The sequence below is a fragment of the Apium graveolens genome, chromosome 5 (genome assembly GCF_009905375.1).
Source record: "Apium graveolens cultivar Ventura chromosome 5, ASM990537v1, whole genome shotgun sequence".
NCBI classification, from domain to species: Eukaryota; Viridiplantae; Streptophyta; class Magnoliopsida; order Apiales; family Apiaceae; genus Apium; species Apium graveolens.
Window position 1 is genome coordinate 106,659,357 of NC_133651.1, and position 6,886 is coordinate 106,666,242.

At 39.9% G+C, this 6,886-nt stretch overlaps 2 non-coding genes across 2 annotated transcripts; one reads left to right on the forward strand and one right to left on the reverse strand.

Moving 5' to 3' along the window:
* The first annotated feature begins 1,168 nt into the window (after positions 1–1,168).
* On the forward strand, positions 1,169–1,275 carry LOC141662556 (small nucleolar RNA R71). The gene has a single exon (XR_012550665.1). It is a non-coding gene; the product is annotated as a small nucleolar RNA R71 (small nucleolar RNA).
* Positions 1,276–6,273: 4,998 nt separating this feature from the next.
* On the reverse strand, positions 6,274–6,380 carry LOC141662935 (small nucleolar RNA R71). Its single transcript, XR_012551035.1, has one exon. It is a non-coding gene; the product is annotated as a small nucleolar RNA R71 (small nucleolar RNA).
* Between the last annotated feature and the right edge of the window lie 506 nt (positions 6,381–6,886).

The window sequence follows — 6,886 nt, forward strand, 5'->3', positions numbered from 1 at the left end:
TTTCAGTTTTGGTGGTAACTTCTGCTGCAGAACAGCGCTGCATTCTTCCGTGAGAGCAACGGTTTCAAGGTCATCCAGTTTCACCTTCCTTGCAAGAATAGTCTTCATAAACTTCACATAACTAGGCATTTGTTCCAGAGCCTCAGCGAAAGGTATATTGATGTGAAGTTTCTTGAACACCTCCAGAAACTTCCCGAACTGTCTATCCAGCTTTTGTTGCTGCAATCTCTTAGGAAAAGGTGGTGGAGGATAGAGCTGTTTCTCCCCTGTATTAGCCTCAGGCAGAGTGTGTTCAACAGTAGTCTTCCTTGGTTCCGCCGCTTTCTCCTTTTGCTTAGATTCTTCATCTCTAACTTCAGCTTTGACTTCCTTTGCCTTTTCAGCATCAGCCACTTTTCCAGACCTTAAGGTAATAGCCTTGACTTGCTCTTTAGCTTCCTTCCTGCCTGGTACTTCCGTGTCACTGGGAAGAGTGCCAGGTTGACGATTGAGCACTGCATTGGCTAATTGACCGATTTGATTTTCCAAGGTCTTGATAGAAACTGCCTGACTCTTGCACAACAACTTAAGTTCCTCAAAATCAGCACTAGTAGGTGCAGCTACACTTCCCTGTTGAGGATATGATTGCCTTGTAGCATACTGCTGTGGTTGCTGGAATCCAGGTGGGTTAAACTGTTTACTCACTCCTTGCTGATATGGTGGCTGAATAGCATTCTGATTATTCCCCCAGCTGAAATTTGGATGATTTCTGTTGTTAGGATGATAAGTCGCTGGCACAGGCTGCTGTTGTCGCTGATAATTATTCACATACTGAACAGATTCGTTTACAAGAGAACACTGATCCGTAGCATGAGAACCTGCACAAAGCTCACAAACCATAGCTATTTGATTAACTCCATACGTAGCCAGAGAATCAACCTTCATTGATAGCGCTTGGAGCTGGGCTGCAATAGCGGTGGCTGCATCAACTTCCAGAATACCTGCTACCTTGCCTGACGTCATCCTCTGAGTTGGGTTTTGATGCTCATTTGCAGCCATCGTCTCTATAAGATTATACGCCTCAGTATAGCTTTTAGCCCATAAGGCTCCTCCAGCTGCTGCATCGAGCATGGGCCGAGATTGGGCCCCCAAACCATTATAGAAACCAGTGATCACCATCCAATCCGGCATTCCATGATGTGGACATTTTCTCAACATTTCCTTGTAGCGTTCCCAAGCCTCGCACATAGATTCTGTAGGTTGCTGCGCAAACTGAGTAAGAGCACTCCTCATAGCAGCAGTCTTTGCCATTGGATAAAACTTCACCAGAAACTTTTGCGTAAGATCTTGCCACGTAGTGATGGACCCAGCTGGTTCAGAATGTAACCAGTCTTTAGCCTTATCCCTCAGTGAGAATGGGAAAAGCCTCAACTTGATAGCCTCATCAGTCACGCCATTATACTTAAAAGTGCTGCAGATCTCGACAAAATTCCTTATGTGCATGTTGGGGTCTTCAGTTGCCGCTCCTCCAAAAGAAACAGAATTCTGCACCATCTGAATAGTGCCCGGCTTGATTTCAAAGGTGTTAGCTTGAATAGCCGGATGAAGGATGCTTGACTGAATGTCATCAATTTTAGGCCGAGAAAAATCCATAAGAGCTGGATCAGCTTGAACAATACGATCTCCCATGTTTACTGGTTCTTTCTGCTCAGTTCCTGAATCCGAATCCTCAAAATCTAACTTCTCCGGAATATCAAGAACTTCGTCTGTCTCCTCAGCTGTATCTAAAGTCCTCTTGCGAGCACGAGAACGAGTTTGCATAAACGCTTGTTAAAATACCTGAAACACAACCGAAAAGAGTAAGTAACTACTACGTCCTAATCACTGAGTCCTAATGACCAATGATGGTAAGTACATAAACTAAACAAATACACCGAGTCCCCGGCAGCGGCGCCAAAAACTTGTTAGGGCGAAAACACGCGCTAATATTCACGCAAGTATACGCGTTCGCAAGTAATATAGAATATTTTCTAGTTCGTTCCCTCAGAGACTCAGACTAAATTATTGTCTAATTAAACTCACTCACCAATGTATGATTACTTCTCAATGTTAAGATAATAACACTTAAAATTGTTGATTAAATATTAACTATAATTAACTACTTAATTAACCACTTAATTAACACTTCAATTTATCAATAATAAAAAACTCATGAGATCACAACTTTATTATTACTTCCTTCTATAGCCATTGTTATTACCTTTAGCATGTGACATTGATGATATTAATCGAATAACACGAAACTGATAAAAGCCAACTTTCATTGTACTAATACCATTCTACCAAGCATCCACAATTAAGATAGAAGTTGAATAATCATCAATTATGTTGAGTTCCTATATGTCTACAGAAATTGACAACACAACGATTTAAGCACAAGTTATTCCTTTTTGATTACATAGGGCAAATAAAATTGTTAGAGTTACCCACTAATCATGCTCAACATACATGAACCTATGCTAGCATGGCAAGTTCTAAATCTCAAGATCCACCATCGCTTCACAAGAGATTAACACCCTATCTTATATGTTCGCGACGCACATAAGACGAATACGCACAACCAATACTAGATATCATGCAATCATCACACACTAAAGTATTAAACAATTAACTAAAGAATTCCATAATAAATCCGTTGCAACCCCATGATCACGATTAGCCCATAATAGAACTTATCGACATCATGGGTTCATATGAAATCATGACACACAAACACAAGAAAATAATAACTAAACTAATTATATTAAAACAGAGTACGTCACAAGAGTAAATAAGTCAAAGCAAGAAAACTAGCATCCAACGTTACAACGAAACAAGAATCACAAGAAAATATGCTTCCTCTTCGTTGCGGTGTGCTAAATCAGTCTTCTTCCTTATCTCCTTCACTTCTTGCGTAAAACACAATCTAAAACATAATCCCCTTAATACTCTCTGTGAAAACGTCTCAAATCTACCTATATAATAGTCCCATAAAACTCAGATTACATAGAAGTTGGAAGCCAAACAGAAGTAGAAGTCTAAAATAATTTATCTTTTTCCCGGTTGCTGCGCGGCCGCTCAGCATTGCTGCGCGGGCGCGCAGGCCTCTACTGGAAAAAATCCAGGTTTGCTCCATTTCTTCGCCGTAATCTGCCCATTCCTTTCCTCTCGCAATGGTGAACACATGCCAAGGCTTATTCTTGATGATTCCTCCCCCAAAATGCAACTAATACCCTGAAATGCATAAACACTAGAAAAACGCATCAAATACACAAAATACTTGATTTCAAGACACCAATTTAAGCCATTTTAAGACGTTCTAAGTGGTATAAAATGCCACTTATCAACCACCCGAGAAGAAGTTGGTTGGTTGTATATGGTTGTTAAGGTGAAATATCTAGCAAATGGGGATAATGATCGTTATAAAGCTCATTTCGTAGCTAAGGGGTTTACCCAAACGAAGGGCCTCGATTACTTTGAGGCTTTCGCCCCGGTTTCCAAAATGGCTACTTTACGTCTCTTACTCATTCTGACAGCAAAGAATAACTGGGTTATGAAACAGCTTGGCATCACTAATGCATTTCTTCATGGGACTTTAGAAGAGGAGATCTATTTGGCCTTACCTCCTGGCTATACTGTGCCTTTTTCTCTTCAACTAAAGTATCATAATCAACGCATTGTCTATCGTCTTATCAAGTCCATTTATGGACTCAAACAAGCCCCTCATCGCTAGTTTGTTGCTCTCTCTGAGGCTGATTCATTTTGGTTTTTCTCAAATAATCTGTTATTCAAGTCTCTTTTGTGTTTCGAAGGGTTCTCTCGTGGCCTATATCCTGGTATATATTGATGATATGATGCTTACTGGGAATGACACTTCTCTTTTGGCTGAAATTGTCTTGTTTCTTGGCACTTACTTCAAAATCAAGGACTTGGGCCCATTGACATATTTCTTGGGACTGGAACTTACCAGGTCTGTAAAGGGTTTGTATCTTCATCAACATAAATACACTAATGATATTATTAAGGACACTGGTTTGCTTGATGCTTGTCCTTCGTGTATTCCTGTAGATCAGAATCATGTGGTGTTAAAAGATACTTCCTCTCCTGTTTTAGCTGATGTTGCTCCTTATAGACGGTTGGTTGGTCGGTTGATCTATCTCACGATCACTCGTCCGGATTTATCCTACTGATAAGTGGCATTTTATATCACTTAGAACGTCTTATAATGGCTTGAATTGATGTTTTGAAATTAAGTATTTTGTGTACTTGATGCGTTTTTCTAGTATCTTTGCATTTCAGGGTACAACTTACGGAATTAGGGAGATTTCATCATAATAAGCCTAGGGAAGTACTTGGAACCAGTTGCGGGAAGTTGTGCGAAGAATTCAGCAAAATCAGGAGCAGAAAGCGGATTTTTCCAAAAGCAGTGCAGGCGCCCGCATGGGATGTGGGGCGACCGCCTGAAGATGCAGGCGCCCACCTCGGGTCATATTTTTTAGAATCTGGATTTTTATAATTAGACTTCTATTGGGCTTCTGACGACGCTGTTTCTTGTGGACTTCTATATAAGTAATCTTGAGAGACGTTTCACAACAAGCAACAAGTATCAATCAAGCAAGGAGCAAGGAGAGAAGATTAAGAAGACCGTTTAGCACACCACAACGAAGAAGAGGAAGCATATGTTATCTTGTGATTCTTTTATTCATTGTAACAGTCGATGCTAGTTTTCTTTACTTTGAACCTTAATACTCTTGTGACGTACTCTGGTTTTTATTAAGTATTTTTATTAGTTTATATCGTTGTGTTATTATCATGTTTTTATATGAACCCATGGTGACGATGAGTTCTATCATGGGCTAATCGTGATCATGGGGTCGTAGCAGATTTATTATGGATTTCTTTAGTTAATTGTTTAATACCTTGGTATGTGATGATTGTATGATATCTAGTATAGGTTGTGCTTATTCGTCTTATGTGTGTCGCAATCATATAAGATAGCCTGTTAATCTCTTATGAAGCGACAGTGAATCTTGAGATTTAGAACTTGCCATGCTAGCATAGGTTCATGTATTGCATGCATGATTAGTGGATAACTCTAACCATTTTACTTGTCCTTTGTAATCATAATGAATAACTTACGCTTAAATTGTTATGTTGTCAAATTCTGTAGACATATAGGGTCTCAACATAATTGATGCCTATTCAACTTCTATCTTAATTGTGGATGTTTGGTAGAATGGTATTTGTGCAATGAAAGTTAGCTTTTATCAGTTTCGTGTTGTTCGATTAATATCATCACTGTTACATGCTAAGGGTAATAACAATAACTATTGAATGAAGTAGTAATGAAGTTATGATCTCATGTGCGTTTAATATTGTTAATTTAAGTGTTTAATTCTCATAGTTAATAATTAGTTAATCAACCTTAAGTGTTATTGTCTTGACATTGAGAAGTAATCATACATTGGTGAGTAAGTGTTAATTAAATATAATTAGTCAGAGTCTCTGTGGGAACGAACTAGAAATTATTCTATATTACTTGCAAACGCGTATACTTGCATGAAATATTAGCGCATGCTTTGTGCCTAACAAGTTTTTGGCGCCGCTGTCGGGGACTCGGTGTTAATTTTGTTTAGTTTATGTACTTGCCATCAGTGGTCATTAGGACTCATTGATTAAGACTTGTTACTTATTGTTTTCGGTTGTATTTCAGGTACTCTAGCGAGCATTTATGCAAACACGTTCTCGCACTCGCAAGAGGACTCTAGATACGGCTGAGGAGACAGATTCAGTTCTTGATATTCCGGAGAAGATAATTTTGAAGATTCGGATGAAGAGAGTGAAAAGAAAGAACAGGTAATCATGGGTGATCGTATAGTTCCAGCAGATCCAGCTCTTATGGACTTTTCTCGGCCTAAAATTGATGACATTCAGTCAAGCATCATTCATCCGGATATTCAGGCTAATACTTTTGAAATCAAGCCGGGCACTATTCAGATGGTGCAGAATTCTGTTTCTTTCGGAGGTGCTGCAACTGAAGATCCCAACATGCATATCAGGAATTTTGTCGAGATATGCAGTACTTTCAAATATAATGGTGTTACTGATGAGGCTATCAAGCTGAGGCTTTTGCCATTTTCTCTCAGGGATAAAGATAAGGACTGGTTACATTATTTACCAGCTGGGTCCATCACTACTTGGGAAGATCTTGCGCAAAAGTTTCTGGTGAAGTTCTATCCAATGGCCAAGACTGCAACTATGAGGAGTGCTCTTACTCAGTTTGCGCAGCAACCAACAGAATCTATATGCGAAGCTTGGGAGCGCTATAAGGAGATGTTGAGAAAGTGTCCACATCATGGTATGCCTGACTCGATGGTGATCACTGGGTTCTACAATGGTTTGGGGGCCCAATCTTGGCCCATGCTCGATGCAGCTGCTGGAGGCGCCTTGTGGGACAAAAGCTATACTGAGGCCTATAATCTCATTGAAACTATGGCTGCAAACGAGCATCAAAACCCAACTCAAAGAATGATGCCTGGGAAGGTAGCAGGTATTCTGGAAGTTGATGCAGCTACAGCTATTGCAGCACAGCTCCAAGCGCTGTCTATGAAGGTCGATTCTCTAGCCAAATATGGAGTCAATCAAATAGTTATTGTCTGTGAGCTTTATGTAGGCTCTCATGCTACGGATCAATATTCTCTTGTTAATGAATCTGTTCAGTATGTGAACAATTATCAGCGACCGCAGCAGCCTGTGCCAGCTACTTATCATCCTAATAACAGAAATCATCCCAATTTCAGCTGGAGCAACAATCAGAATGTTGTTCAGCAACCATATCAGCAAGCTGTAAGTAAACAGTTTAATCCAC